We start from the raw sequence: 17,209 nt of genomic DNA, 5'->3' as shown, positions 1-17,209 counted from the left end.
TGAACGAAGCATATCTTCTACTATTTGGATTGTTCTCTCTGTCTGACCATCTGTCTGGGGATGATAAGCGGTGCTGAGAGCAACTCGAGATCCCAATTCGAGTTGCATACTCACCCAAAAGTGAGAAGTGAAGCGAGTATCGCGATTGGAAATTATCTTTAGTGGCACACCTTGTCTTGCAACAATTTCATCCAAGTATACTTGTGCATATTTCTCCATTGGAGTCGTTTCACGCATGGCGAGAAAATGTGCACTCTTAGTTAGGCGGTCGACGATTACCCAAATGCTATCATGCTGTCTAGCAGTCTTTGGAAATTTGGTAATAAAATCCATGGAGCTCTTCCCACTTCCATACAGGAACACTAAGACTTTATGGGGTTCCATAAGGCTTTTGGTGCTCTGTTTTGACTTGTAAGCATACTAACCATTCATGTACATCTTTTCCAATGTCTCTCTTTAATCCAGGCCACCAATAATCTGCTTTTACATCATAGTACATTTTACTTGTACCAGGATGTATTGATAGCTTAGACTTATAAGCTTCATCTAAAATCTTCTATCTTAATCCACCAATCTTTGGAATCCATAGCCGATTCTTAAATACTTTTAATCCTCGTGGATCATCAAGTAAAACATCATCATAATGTACCATTCCTTACTTCTTCACATTTTCCACCTTTAAAGCCTCAACTTGCCACTTCTCTAGTTCATCAAGAATAGTGAACTTCACTGTAGTGTGAGTAATAGTATAACACATACTATTACGATAAACTTTCCTGCTAAGTGCATCTGTAACCACATTAGCCTTTCCAGGATGGTATAGGATTTCGCAATCATAGTCCTTGATCAGCTCCATGGCTCGTTGTTGTCTCATATTCAGAGTTTTCTGACTGAATATATACTTGAGACTCTTGTGGTCGGTAAATAATTGGCATTTCGTACCAAAAAGGTAATGTCTCCAAAGTTTTAGGGCAAATACTACTGCAGCGAGTTCAAGATCATGGGTGGGATAATTCTTTTCATAATCTTCCAGTTGTCTTGAGGCATAGGCTATCACTTTACCACGCTGCATCAACACACAACCGAGTCCCAATCTTGAAGCATCGCTATATACGGAGAAATCATCATCACCTTCTGGGAGTGATAAGATGGGAGCATGAGTCAAAAGATCTTTTAGACTTAAGAAAGCATTTTCTTGAGCTTCACCCCATTCGAACTTTACTTCCTTCCATGTAAGACTTGTGAAAGGTACGGCTATACGAGAAAAGTCTTTAATGAATCTCCGGTAATATCCCGCGAGTCCTAAGAAACTTCGAATTTCGGAAGCATTATAGTGCACTTCCCAATTTTGAATGGCTTCGATTTTGATAGGATCTACGGATACACTGTCACTAGAAATAATATGGCCGAGAAATTGAACTTGACGAATCCAAAATTCACATTTCGAGAATTTAGCATAAAGTTTCTCCTTTCGAAGAAGTTCTAAGATTTCACGAATATGAATGGCATGATCGGCTTCAGACTTGGAATATATTATAATATCGTCAATGAATACGATGACAGACTTATCGAGCATTGGGCGGCATACTCGATTAATCATATCCATGAATACGGCAGGAGCATTTGTCAAACCGAATGGCATGACAAGGAATTCGAAATGCCCATAACGAGTACGGAAAGCAGTCTTCGATACATCTTGCTCTTGTACTTTCAACTGATGATAGCCAGATCTCAAATCAATCTTTGAGAAATAGGTAACATCCTGAACTTGATCGAACAAATCGTCTATGCGAGGTAGCGGGTACTTGTTCTTGATAGTCACCTTAGTTAGCTCACGATAATGAATGCACATTCGCATCGATCCATCTTTCTTCTTGACAAATAATACTGGAGCACCCCAGGGAGAGGTACTCGGTTGAATAAAGCCTTTGTCAAGTAATTCCTGCAGTTGGATCATCATTTCTTTCATCTCGGCTGGCGCAAGACGATAAGGGGTCTTTGCAATCGGAGCAGCAGTGGGCACAAGGTCAATTCGGAATTCTACTTGTCTGTTCGGAGGAAGTCCAGGCAGATAATCGGGGAAAACATCGGGATATTCGTTAACAATGGGAATATCATTTACAGTTTTATTCTCCTTTCTTGAGATGTCAACTTTATAAGCCAGATAGATAGGACAACCTTTCGATATGAATTTACGAGCTTTGAGGAAAGAGATTATTTTTTTAAATCCTTTGTTCACCGTAGACATGAATAGGATCTTCCCCTTTAATAGGAATGTGTACCATCTTTTCATAACACAAGAGTTCTGCATGGTTCTTTGACAACCAATCCATGCCGAGAATAATATCGAAATTGGGCAAGGAGATAGGGATTAGGTTAGCAAGAAAATTATAGCCTTCAACTTCTATGACACAATCCCTATAGATTTTATCAGCAAGTAATGATATACTTCCTGCAGTATCTACGTGAAATGGTTGCGCGAGTGCATAGCAAATAGTTTGAAAAGAATGAGCAAATTCATAAGATACGAAAGAATCCGAGGCACCAGAATCAAATAAGATGTGAGCAGGTCTAGAGTTGACAAGAAATGTACCCATCACGACATTCGGGTCCTCACGTGCTTCCTCTACGGTAATCTGGAATGCACGACCCTTAGCTTTGGCACCTCCTCCTTTTTAGCTGGTGTACTCTTCGGTTGTTGGACAGGGACTTGACTTCTCGCCGGTTGTTGAATAGAAGCTTGACTTCCCGTCACTTGGTTGGTAAGAGTAGGGTAAAAACGCTTCTTGTGGCCAGTAATACCACATGCATAACAAGTCACATCCTTCCTTGGGCAATCTGACTTTATATGAACTGTTTCTCCAAACCCCTAACAGACAATGGATTCCTTGTCTATTTTGCATTGACCCAGATGATTCCTTCCACAAACGCGACATGAAGGTGATTGAATAGAAAAAGATTGTGACCTACTGCGGCCACGAAAAGCACTCTGAGATTGTGCTTGCTTGCAAGGATCAGTTCGAATAGATTGAGCTGGTGGAATAGTGGAAGAAGGAGTAGTTCTTTCAGTACGAGGATGCTTTGGAACAGTAAGAGTGGCACCACGTATTTCTAAGTCATGCTCACGCCTTCGAGCATACTCAACAGCTTTATTGAATGACAGAACATCCCGATTGACAACGAAATCATGGATTTCGTGTCGTAGTCCCTCCATGAATAACTGAATTTTCTCGTCTTAAGTTGGAATATACTTCGTAGCAAAACTTGCTCTTTGATTCAATTGAGTTTCATACTCATTCATAGTCATTCCTCCTTGTTTAAGGACACCATAAAACTCCGTAGCACCGCTACTCTTGAAATCTTTGAACGAGGGATGCATCACCTTTCCGCTTGAAGATTATCCAGTGACTTTCTCTTTTCCTTTATCATCATTCTTTTTGTGTTCTTAGAGAGTATGTCGAATAACACCGGTAAGTTTACTTAGGAGTCGCTCCTCATGAGGAGATACTGGAGTATTCACTTCCTCAGGTTGAGGATCTTCACCAACCTCAGGGGTATGGCTACTTACTTGTTCAGCCATTGATCTTAAATACGGAGTAAGATATTATTTTTGAATATTAGGGTTTACTATTACCTAATACTTTTACTTATATATTTCCTATGGTTTGTATCCCTATACTTATAATGATTAAGTTCATATATTGAACTTCCTATAGTTTAAGTCTAAATACCAATCCGTGGAATTTAGTTCGCTTAAACTACTGCTCTGATACCATGGTTAAAAGACCCCAACTTTCGTATTTTTGAAAGACACAAACTTTCATACTTCACAATATCATTACTCCAAAACATGCTATTCGCATATTCATAAAAGCACTATTTTACATTGATAAAGGGAATTACAAACTATTGGATACAAACCGTCTATTACAAAGTGTTATATATATATATATATATATATATATATATATATATATATATATTACATAACTACCCAGGATATTGTAATTTATACAAACATAAACTGTAGTACAAAAGTACTATTGCAAACTATTCTAAATCTTTCAATAGTATGTGAACATACTAGTTACTTATCACCTGCAATTGTTAAACATTGATAGGGTAAGTGGTGACGCTTAGTGAGTTCAATAATAGATACAATATAACGTTATGCCATATATATACTTCAATGTGGCAAAGGCAAAGAAGAGTAACAAGACATATGTGAGATCATGTGACAAGCATTCACATCAATCAAAAACTTTATTCAAAGATATACTTTTCAATTCTTGATATACATCAATAAAGCTTTGGCCCAAATGGCATAGAAGACATGCGATTTCTGATTAACATCTTGTTAGATTTCACGCTTATAGTCCTGTCTAACCATTTGCCAATGCCATAGAATAGAAGTCATTCTCTTACGGAGACATGCTCTACATGGCCAGAGGCTACGTACCAGTACCAATGTGAATCTAAGTCCTTTCACTGATCATATGGTCAAAGGTATTACAATTTCTATAAACATAGCGAATAAAATATCATGGGAAAATAACTCAAAATAATAACACTGAAAAGCACATAGCACATATAACACATAACATACAATTGTTCCTATATATTGAACTCACCATAAGTTAACCGGGGGTTAAAATAGTAATTTGGACAACACTTCGGCTTTAAATATGACTTTCTATGTTGAAAACCGGGAGCTTAATTGAAAACCGGGCTTTGCGAAGGTAGGGATTCAAAACCGAAAAGATAAAATTTATGGGCTTCTCGGGGGTCTCGAGGCGTGTTTCGGGTGCTAAAACTCATACCGGGGCTTCAGGGAAAGTCAAAATAGTAAATATATGGATTTAGGGGTGAAAAATGACAAATTCTCAAAATTACCCGGGAAGGCTCGCAGGCCTCCCTTTTATAGGCGAGGGGCTCGGATCCGGAGCTAGGATAAGGGAGCATGTGGCTCGCATGCGAGGAGGGAAAGGCAGGTGGCGGTACGAGGCTCGGACAAGCGTGCGATGTTGAAGCAGCTCGGTGGCTCGGATGCGAGGCTGGTAGGCGAGACGTGTCTCGCATCGAACTGGCCACCGATACAAGACGTGTCTCATTCCTGCTGCTTCGTGCGAGGTGACGTGTTCGAACACTGTTCATGTGAGTTTTCTCGGTTTTCGGGCCCCGAACTTCTAAAATCCATAACTTTCGCATACGAGCTCCGTTTTTTATGTTCTTTATATGAACGTGTAGCTAAAATTACGCTCTACAATTTTTGTTTAGACTTCGTCTGCTAACTTTATTTTTAATATTATTATTTTTAACAGACCGGGATAGCAAAATCCGTTAAAAATTCATAACTTCTTCATCCAAAATCTGTTTTCGTCAGACTTTTTACCGTTGTACTACATATGACGAGACCTTCGATTCTCGTTTAAGATGTATCGGTTAAATATCGCTCGATCTAAAATTCGAGTTTTTAGCTGTCTACTACTAAGTTGAAACATAGAAAAAATCATAACTTCCTCATACGAAGTTAGATTTTGGCGTTCTTTTTATCGAATTTCTCGGTTTAACGAATACTACGAATTTCATTTAGATTACTAAGGATAAAAAGTAGTTTATAAAAAACTCACTATTTACGTCATTCGACGCCGTGCTGGTTTTGTCGCGGATCGTCGGTTGGTCATAACTTCTTCGTTATAACTCGGATTTCGACAAGGTTTTCGCCTACAAGTTTCTAACGAGATTCTCTACAAAATCAAATAATAAAATTTTGCTTATTTAAAGTTTTATATTTTCGCTAAATTTCACTATTTGGCTTTTAATTGGAATCTCATAAGACTTCCAATAGTTTCTGAGTGATTCTAAACATAGTTTTACTCCATTTCTAGTAAAAACCATTTGTTAGAACTCAACACTCAATTTCATATAGTATTTCACAATTTTATTCATTACAAAAAACGGTTTCAAAATGTGTATGTTACAAGTGAGCTACCTGAAAAGAAGGGCGATCCGGGAATCATCATAATTCCTTGTCAATTTGGAAATGTACTTGCTACTCAAGCATTGACCGATTCGGGTGCAAGTATTAACTTAATGCCTTTGTCTTTCTTCAAAAAGTTGCATTTACCGGAGCCGAGGCCTGTGAATATGAAGATCCATTTGGCGGATAAGACGAATATTAGTCCAAGAGGTGTTTGTGAAGATCTCCTCATCAAGGTGGATAAGTTTATATTTCCCGTGGACTTTGTAGTGCTCAATATGGAAGAAGACCCTAAAATTCCAATTATTTTGGGGAGACAATTCTTGAATACCGCGGGTGCATTAATAGATGTATGCGAGTCCACACTAACGTTGAGAGTAGGAGATGAGTCAGAAGTGTTTAAAGCTCAACCAAAAGTTAAGCAAGAAGAAGGAAGCAAAGAACAAGTCTCATTCACTAATTTGGATGATGAAATACTACAAAAAGAACTTGCTATCTTGCACGAAGAAGATCCAAGTAAGTTTTTGCTATCTTCTGGAGGAATTGGTGATGTTGGCAAAGACTTGGAGGAAATAGAGAAGATGCTGGAAGGAACCAATTCAGAAAACACAGTGGAATGTGGGAAATTTGATCCAACTCGTCGAGTCGCTTTAATGGACTTGACGAGTCCAGTCGAAATTCACAGCAGCTTGGCCAATTTTGATCTGCTTGTTACCAGCTCCCTGCATGCTCTAGACATGAAGATTTTCCCTAATTCTACAGAAGATCAAGCAACAGAAGGAGGAAAGGGTGGTGATCTTCAATACGTTCATGTAGCATGTCTCGATACAATAATGCAAGAAGATGAAGACAATCCACTTGAAGAGGAGGCAAGCTTTGGAGAAGAGGGAGATGCAATGGTTATGAAGGATGATGCTGATGACCCATTCATTAAGTCATGTATTACCAAACCTCGAGCCCGAATTTTCACCAACATCGAAGTAATAAAGTTTAAAGAGAATTAGGTAAAGAAGAAGAAGATGAGGAGAATGGTAATTCATGCAACGGAAGATGACGCTATAAGGAAAAAGAGAGAAGAATTAAGATGAGCTTACAAGAAGAAGATACATGCTTACAAGACAAAGTATAAACCACAGAGGATTAGGCATGCATTCCCGATGCAGGAGGATGAAGGAACGTAGATGGGAAGGATTCCAGCTAACGACTCCTTAAAAAGAAGCGCTTGGTGGGAGGCAACCCGTTATTAGAGTTTGCTTTCTTTTATCTTTTTCGTTTGATTTTCGTTTTTAGGATTTTATTTTCTTCCTCTAAATCATTAGGCATGATTGCTTAAGGGTGCGTATGGACTAAGTGTGGGGTGGAATAAAAATTTTATGACAAAATGAAATATTTTTGAACTCGTGACCAGACTCGCCGAGTCTGACCCTGACTCAACGAGTCGGTTTTATTTACAGAAAAAAATTTAATTTTTACATCTGGTAAAGCTAGGCTTTTTAACCCTAATGAGATCATTCTTTCAACCCCTTACTCGACGTGCACCTCTTTCCCTTTCTCTCTCAAGCATTCATCAAAGTTTGCACTCTTTCTTCAAGATTTTCAAATTCTATCAACTAAGGTACTTAATTTCTTCCCTAATTCTGTTTAGGTCATGATTCTTAGATGATTTAGGGTGTCAATTTCATATAATACCCGATTTTGAAGTTTAGAGAATTTTTAGGGTTTTGATTTACTATGAATTGTGTTGTTTTCGATGGTTATTCTTGCTCTAATACATCTTAGGAACATCCATGGACAAAACCCTTGAAAAAATTTCAAGTTTTTATAGTCAAATTTTGTTCGACACGTTGACTGACTCGCACAGTTCGAGCGACTCGCCGAGTCGTTCATGTGCTCGACGAGTCTAGTCGGGGACCCAGATGAATAATTTTTTTTGATGTTTTTCTGTATTTTTTGGGTTGTTTGTTCTTTGTTTTGTAGAGATCATGTTTTTCAGAGGGCAGAGCTCACGAGGGAACCAAGGTGATTTTCCTTGGTTGAATTTTCCTCCAATTTAATCGACTTCAACAATGACGAGATGGAAGAAGAGGCTGGCTGATATCAGAAAGAAGGAGGTGTATGTACCTAATCGGATTGATTAGGATTGGTTGAATAGTGTCCGGTATGAAGAAGAGTTGGCGCCTTACCTTGTGAAGGAATTTACTTATGAAGGGGAGACGATTATTTATGATGGATGGAGCCGGGTTTTTAGAATTCAAGAGCTGGTGTATCGAGAACTTTGCTGGGAATTTTTCTCCATGGTGGCTTTCCGAGGAGGAGATGATTGCTACCACCCCACGAGTTTTAGTTTTTGTCTTGGGGGCGAATACCATCAATGTTCTGTCATTGAGCTTGCATGTCGAATGGGGATTTACGACCAACCATTGGTTACTACTGCTATCTTTCACTCCTTTTTGGAACAATCTCATAAGGTGTTTCCCGACGGTGTTACAAGTACCGATTGGTGGAACACAATCGCCAACAAAGTATACATTCCGAAATCGGCTCAAGAAGGGAGCATTAGGTCCCCCACACACCGCCTCATACACCGCCTTATCTCCACTACCATCAATCAAAGGAAGGATGACGACAAGGTGTCCAACCTTGACGTATTTTATCTTTGGAGTATCATCACGCCCGACACTTTCTACAACATCCCCTGGTGTTTGGCTTCTTACTTGTCGAAGGGTGCGGTCAAGGATCGCAAAACGTCCAAAATTAACGGTGACATGTTCGTGACCCGACTAGCCAACTCATATGGGTTGATGACCCGCGGAGCATGGAATTTGATGACAATGGTTCCTGCCCCTCCCTTTAATCCTATTCTTTTTTGGAGGGTAAGAATTATTGAAGACTTTGACAGTGGTCATTATGCTATCCCAAGTGATGATCCGGTAATTGGACCCGAGGCACCGGGAAGGAGGGTTAGGTCGAGATGCGAACGGGAAGTGGAGGAGGAACCGCCGGTGATTCCGGTGGACAATGATGAAGTACCAATGGATTGGTACAATGTTGAGATGAGGAGGCTCCAAGATCAAATAGCAAGGGGCATCAATTTTATCAATGAATCCCACGTGCGGCTTTTCGATCATTTCCATATTCCGCACATTGATGGGGGTAATTTTCCCTACATTCCTTTGTGGGATGAGGTCATTGATGCAAGGAGAAGTGGAGCTGGTGGGAGCGGAGCTGCTCATGGCAATGATGATAAGGAGGAGGATTAGTTTTTTTTTTATGTTTAATGGAACAATTTTCATTTTATTTTTTTTTTGTTTTGTTTGGTGTGTTTCGAATTTTTGGTCAAGACTCTAAGTTATGTGTTTGATGTTTTATTTGCCTTGACGACTTTCAGATTTTAAGGTAAAAATGCTTGCTTAAAGGGTTTAGAGTTTGAGAGAAAGAGAAAAAGAGTGGAAGAGAGTCAAGGAAGGGCGACGTTTAGAGCTAAGGTGTCGAGTCCGGTCCTAAGTGAATTGAGTGAATAATTTTAGAAGTTATGGGAAGTTGTTGAGCTTTATCAATAGCTGGAAAAAATGTAGAAAATTATTTTTCCACCCAGCGGTCGACTCGCCAAGTGCAACAAACCTACTCAACAAGTCGCCCTTTTTACTTATACTTTTTAGGCTTTCCGCGACTGTACTCGACGGGTCGTCTATATGACTCGACGAGTAACTTGTTTGTCCGCTATGGAGACTGCCGATTCGATGCTGATGGTTACACTACTTGACCATTTATTCTTTGCAATCAATTCCTAGAGGTTTTGTACTATTTTTCCTGCACATTTGAAGCTACCCACATGTTATTTGATGTCCGAGACATGGATGCGTTATTTCCATGGATAAAGCCAATTGAAGATGGAGTTGAAGAGAAGAGATATCGACCTAGCGACTGCTACCCCAGGGGAGTTTGTTCCAATTCCCTCTACATTTCATGTTTGTTATTTTTCATGCATAATATGCAATGAGGACATTGGATAAATTAAGTGTGGGGTAGGGGGTTGATGTCATCTTAGCAAAAATAGAATCCTAATGTCCTAATTTAGGTTAATTTTTAAAATTTGTGAATACCAAAAATATGACTTAGGAATTAATTTAGGAAATTTTGGTAAAAAGTAATTAGGATTCCATGTTAGAGTTATGTTGAAAAAAGTGAAAGTTTGAAGAATTTTTGGAGCATCAAAGTTAAAGTATGAAGTTCAAAGATCAAAAATTCTGAAGAAATTCAAAAAAATTGAAGATACCAAAAATAAACAACAAGGTGGTGAATTCAAAGAAATCAAAGATCAAATGTCAAAGAAGTAAAGAATTCCAAAAGAGCTCCAATGTGGTATCATAAATTGCAATTGTTTAGATTATGTATGCTTGGGTTGCTCAACCAAAAATACCTTGAGGTTAAGAGGTTTTCTGAGGATGGATTCGGAGGGATGCATAAAATGAGCATAGTTCGGGATAAGTGGGTGAATGTTTATGAGGATTGTGAGTATTTGGAGTATAGGGGTCCTTAGGAAAAAATTTAGACACAAATGCATGCGTTGCGGTCTTGGCATAATGGCTGGGTTAGATTGGAGTTTTCATTTGTGATTCTAATGTGCTAAAATTCAGTTTTGCTTGGGGGCAAGCAAAAGTCAAGTGTGGGGTATTTAGATATTTGCATATTTAGTCTTATATTAAGCATAGATTTTTATCATTTATTAGCTAAATTGTTGCATTCCATGGACAAAAGATACTTAAAAGTGTTTGAATTATGTTTTCAGTCCAAAGTTTAAGCTTGGAAGCAAAAGGAAGCAGGAGAAGTGGTTTGGAGCTTGGGAATTGAACAAAGAAGAAAAACCACAAAAAAACAACACCTACTCGGCGTGTAGGGTCGCTTACTCGGCGAGTCCGAGCGAAGGATCGAGAAGATAATGAGAAGATAAAGACTTCGTGACTTACCGTACACGGGATTTAAGTGATGGACTCGGCGAGTCGGACATGGACTCGGCGAGTCGGGTTGAATCTATATATACGGCTTTCCAGATTGACATTCAACAGTCTGAAACCCTTGGGGAGAAGTAAGTTGCGAATTAGAGCCAGGAGAGACCTGAAGAATGAAGATATAACCTAGAATTCAATCCCGAAGGAGATTTGAGGCAAATATACATCATTCTACTTAATCTTTTGTTTTCCATTATGGCTAGACAATTAGAATTTGTTTTTATGCTGTTAATCACCTCAAACATGAGCTAAAACTCTTAAACTTCTGTTTGGGGATACAATATTGATACTATGGATTGATTATTATGGTAGGATTAATTAATTCAATGTTGGTGATTTTGTTGATTTTAACTTGTTAAAGAACCTTATGTGTGGATGATAACTACTTTTCTGTTAATAGGAAGATAATTAAATAGTATGAACATCTTTTAATTATCAACCTCATATGTATGTGACCACTTTATCAGATGATTGGGATTAATGAACATGAAACTATAATTAATAAGAAAAATAGGTAAATTCATGTGTGATCTTGTGTGATGACCATCAACAAGAAGTTAACTAAAGGACCAAATTAGTTAGCTATTAAAAGTCAAAATTAACCCGAATAAATAATTTAGTGAATTAAATTAAATTAGACAACTGATCACTGTTTGAGTTAGTTTGTTCTCTAAGGATTGGTGCAGCGAATGTGAATCTAATTACTTGAATCGGTAACCAATAGAAGAATTAATCCATTGCACTATTCCATAATATCAACCATAGTATCAATTGAGTTGAACTAAACAGAAGTCCTTCCCATTATTGGATTTAGTTAAATCTTTGCTTTTCTAGTTTTTAGTTTAAGTAATAGTTAGTAACTTTCTACTCTTGTAAAACTAGAGAAAAACCCCTACTTATTAATTAATTTAGATAAAATTAGTTTTTAGTTTTAATTTACCGTTCCCTGTGTTCGATACCCTACTTATTTAGCTTTACCACAATTTATAGGTCCACTGCCTTTGTGTATTATTTTATAATTAAAAGTAGGTTTAAAACTAGTTGAGTTTACACATATCACTAATCATATAGGGAAAACACCCTAGGACTTAGGAAACACTTTATTTGAAGTGTTAAAAGTGAAAAGGGTTGCATATAATGGGTGTACGGCCACACAAGTGTGTGTACGGCCACCAAGGGTACAGCCACTTGGGTGTATGGCCTAGTGTGTACGGACAGAGAGTGTATGACCATACACTCCATGAAGAAATGGTCAAAAATTGTGTTTCAAGACTATATGTTGCATCCTCTAAGTGTTCTTAATCATGTGCTAGCATAAAACATGATTTTGAGGCCAATATGCACTAAACAAAGGGTGTACGGCTACATGGGGTGTGTACAGCAGTACACTCCTTGATTACCATGGTTTGAACGATTTCTAAGGAGCATATATAGTAAGTAATAATCATAGGAAGGAGTACTTACAATATAGAAGCCTTTAGGGATGTTTGAGGTCCAAGAACTTAGTAGGTGTTCTTGGTGAAACTGAAGAACACTTGAAGATCTACCAAAATGAAGTGATTTCATGGATCAAATCAATGATCCATACAAGATAGTGAAAGGAATCAACAATTCAAGGGAAGAAACACTTACAATCTTGAAGATCTAAATGAAAAATCAGATGGTACTTGAGGGATAAACGAGTTCTTGGCTTAGGAATGTGAAAAGAGTTGAATGAAGGTTAAGTCTCTCATATATACATGAGAGTGTACGGAAAGAAGGGGGTGTATGGCCGTATACTCGTCATGTTGGAGTGTTTGGCCATTTTGGGGAGTGGTGAATTTGTGGAACCCAATTCTAAAACCTAACTTTAAAGGTACTAGGCTTAGAACACTCTAATTGACTCTTAAACAATTCTAGAAGATAGCAAAACGAGTCTGACCTTGATTGATTTTAATAACTGAAAAAGATAAAAATTTCGGGTTGTCACAAATGGGGTTAGAATTACTTGTGATGTGTGGAGAAGGTTGTTCCAGTTACAAGTGCCGGTATATCAAGAGTTATGTCTAGAATTCTATGTTACTATCATATTCCGGGGTGGTGATGATTATTATGACACCAATGTTTTGACTTTTTGACTTGGAGGTGAGTTTAGGGAGTGTAGTATGACTGAATTGGCATGGAGGTTGCGATTATATGATAAAGAGGATGTGATGACGGGAGCATTCAGGTTGTTTTTGGAAAATTGTCACAAAGATTTCCCAAACGGGGAAGCTAGAGTTAATTGGTGGACCACAATAGCCAATGGAGTCTATATCTCATCGTCCGCTCAAGAAGCGAGCATAAGGTCTCCAATCCTCCTCCTTATTTACCGGTTCATCGCGAGTTCAATCAATATACGCAAGGATGATGACAAAGTACTAAGTCAGGATGTATTTTTTCTTTAGTGTATTATTACGCCAAACATTTTTTGCAACATTCCATATTGCCTGGCAAGGTATTTGGTTGAAGGTGGAGTGAAGGACTGAAAAATTTCATGGATATGTGGTGGGATGTTTGTGACAAGATTGGCGAGATCATATGGTGTTTTTGGAGGGGGGGGGGGTCAGGAACCACTTAACAATGGTACAAAAACCTACCTTTAGTCCTCTTCTTTACAAGAGGGCTAGAATTATTAAAGACTTTGGTGGGGGAAATTTTGCCGTTCCTGATGAGGACGAGGTGGTGGCACCCAGGCAACCAGGTAGGCGGGTAAGAACAAGACAAGGGAATATGCATGAAGAACCGCCTATGATCCTGGTTAAAGATGAGCTACCAATGGACCCCTATAATGTGGAGTTGAGGCCGTATCAAGACAATATAGGGCATAGTTTAAATTACCATCAAATGACCCTTGCCCACATTATGCACCACATGAGCATTCCCCTTATGGATGATGCTCCCGACTACCCTCGTATAAGAAGTTGGGAGGAAAGGTGGAGCGCAAGGCAAAGCGGAACCGGCGGTAGCGAATATGGTGGAGGAGGCGATGAGGAAGATGAAAATTGATTATCCTTTAAATTTTTAATTGTGTTGGCATGTTTAAACAATTTTTATTTGTTTGGTGTGTTTCTTATTTTTGTTCATTTTGGTGCTGAATAAACTTTTAGTTAATTAGGAAGTTAGTTAGGAATTTTCATTTGTTTTCCTTTTTTTTACTTGGTGTTTTTTTTTATCTTTTCAGAATTTAGGGTGAGGGATTGAGTGCATGAATAAAGCGTGAGGAATAAATGTGAGGACGTCGAGTCTAGACGAGAAGATTAAGAGTTTTGAGTCCAATTACAAGTTTGGAACTTAAAACAGCTGGAAATGGATCTTTTTACTGAAGAAAAATAAGAGGAGTGTTTCCGTAATACTCTCCTCAAACTCCAAAAAAGGACCTGAAGCAGAAAGAGATTTTTGTCCATACAACAAAGACAAATCATCAAGTCCATATGCTTACTCGATGAGTTCACGCATAAAAGCGCGACTTTTTGCAAGTATAGCGATAACTCGGTGAGTCTCGATCTGAACTCGACGAGTTGCTCAATCGTTTATGTTCAAGTAGACGATTTGATTCCATTTGACGCGGATCGAAGTATATTCTTTGAAGACTATTTTTTGAGAATTTTCAAGAGTTTTTTTCTCTATATTTGGAGATGTATAGTTGTTCCCATGCCTAAAGTCAGCTGAAGATGGAGCTTAAAAAGAAGAATATCAACCTCGCAACTTCTATCCCAGGGGAGTTTGTTCTAATTCTCTCTTTACTTTTATGTTCTTTATCATGCATAACATGCAATGGGGACATTGGATGAATTAAATGTGGGGTAGGGGGTTCATTACATAAGTGACATTAAAATCCTTGGTATAATTTTAAAAAAAAAATTGCGTAAAATTGTTAGGTCTAATTTAGAAATTTTTTGTAAAGTAATTAGGATTCCATGCTAATATTGTGTTTGATCATTCTATGAGGACCCAAATGTTTAGTTGAGCCTATATACGTTACAGTGCATTTGTGGCCCCATTTATTCTAGTGAAATCATAGGACAAAAACACAACCTCGCTGACACTAGAAGAAAAGCCCCGGAGTGCCCGAAGACTCCGAGAAAAAGTGTTTTTCAGTTTAGAAACTTTACCCCCGCAGAGCTCAGTTTTCAAGCAAACCTCTCGATTTCGTCAAGGGAGATTATTTTAAGAAGCGAAGCACTATCCAAATCACCACCTTATCGGGTGAGTGCATAGTTACTTTCATCTTACACATAGATATGAAGTATTCTATGTAATTTACGTGCTATGTGTGCATACTATCTGTTTGCTTGAGATCTGTGCTGGATGAAAGATTTAAACTTTGTTTTTCAGATCTAAAATGTATATGTATTTTATAATTTGAGATCTATATTGGATGAAAGATTAAAAATTTGTTTTTAAGATCTAGACCCTTTTTCTTCAAATCTGAACCGTATATGTATTTTCTTTTCAGATATAAACCTTTTTCTTCAGATCTGAACCGTATATGTATTTTCTTTTCAGATCTAGACTTTTTCTTCAGATTTGAACTATATATGTATATTATATCTACAAATATGTTGGGTAAAATATGGGTAGATGAAATAGTTGGTGTGTGATGAAAATTAAGTTGGAGGATGAGATGAAAAGTGATATAGACCATGAGATAAGGGTGAGAGGAGAAAAATGAGACAAGCCTTTACCCAAGCGTTGTTCCCGTCATCTAGCAGAGTATGGATGACAACCAAGGACTATTCTAGATGGTCTGATGGAACATTATCAGGCTTGCACCCTATAGGTGTTGTGAACGATATGTTCACCCGGTGTACTCTAAAAACCCATTAACATGTATTGCAGGTGGACTCTGCAAATAATATTGTCTATAAATGAGAGTTATGGACTTAGCGTCCTTTGGATGAACCCTGGTAACTATGGATTTAGTGCATGTTATATAAAACCTGTCAACGATGGACGTCATGCATATTCCTTAGCATAATCCTTAGGAATTAATGAATAAAGATTTGCTGATTCTTATGGTAGATCCTTAAGAATAAAGAAGATAATGGGGATGGGTCATTGGGTTGATTGTTTGATGTTTAAACTTAATAACCATATTATAGTGGGTTGAAAACCCTATGTACTCACCAGGTTTCCCAACCTGACCCACTCAGTTTATTTGTATCACAGGCGTCGATATAAAGCTATACTACACCAAGAGATTAAAGAGATATAGATCACTAGTGTATATGAATGTAAGTTCTGTTTATGCTTATGTTTCTGTATTGACGATTACATCATAAAGTTTTAAAGTAAATAAAATACATTTCTACGGAAATTCTTTGATAACATATTTAACATTTTTTTCTGGGAACAAATTTCGCAACACTTTTCTTTAAAAAGTTACTATGATCTGAAAATAAAGCATAAACAAATCGGTCTTTTTTGGCTGTAAAAATAAGGATGTCACAATGAAACATCCCAAAAATACGATTCAAAATTTTCATTTTTAAATGATTAATAAAATCATAGTAATCCAAACATCATATAAAACCATAAGTCATGTATCTCAAAATATCATAACATCTGTAAAAATATATCAGAGTAAAACATCCCAAGCTAAACTTCTTAGTGTGTGCAATGCAGTCATCCCGAGCTCTTCCCTCCGCTACCGGAAGTACCTGAAACCTAAACTAAAAACTATAAGCACGAAGCTTAGTGAGTTCCCCATACTACCACATACCATACATATAACCACATACTGGGCTCCTACCCATTGCATCGGGACTTGCCCGACATCGGACTCGCTTCGGCATCGGGCCCCGCCTGACATCAGACCCTTCCTGACATTGAGCCCTATTCGGTATACATAATTGTCTCTCTTAGGCCCCTCCTGTCTCTAGGCCTCGCCCACTATACACATACAACATATAACATACTAGCATATAAAGAAAACGTACTCTACTGTATTCCTGTTCTAAGGCTTTGCCTAACTTGGGCCTCGCCCCTATTCTGCTACTGATGAGCTATGGAACCTTGTCCACACTCCTGCTGTTAGTGAGATACGAGCCCCCCACCCACACTCACTTCTCTCCTATCACGGGCCTCGCCCCTACTCTGCTAATATTGAGATATGGAACCCCATCTATATTCAACTAGTGATGAGATACGGGACCTCACCCACACTCACCTCCCTACCAGGCACATACAAGTATCACAA

Source organism: Lactuca saligna, chromosome 1 (assembly GCF_052625555.1).
Source record: "Lactuca saligna cultivar CGN05327 chromosome 1, ASM5262555v1, whole genome shotgun sequence".
NCBI lineage: Eukaryota > Viridiplantae > Streptophyta > Magnoliopsida > Asterales > Asteraceae > Lactuca > Lactuca saligna.
This window is presented reverse-complemented; position numbering follows the sequence as displayed.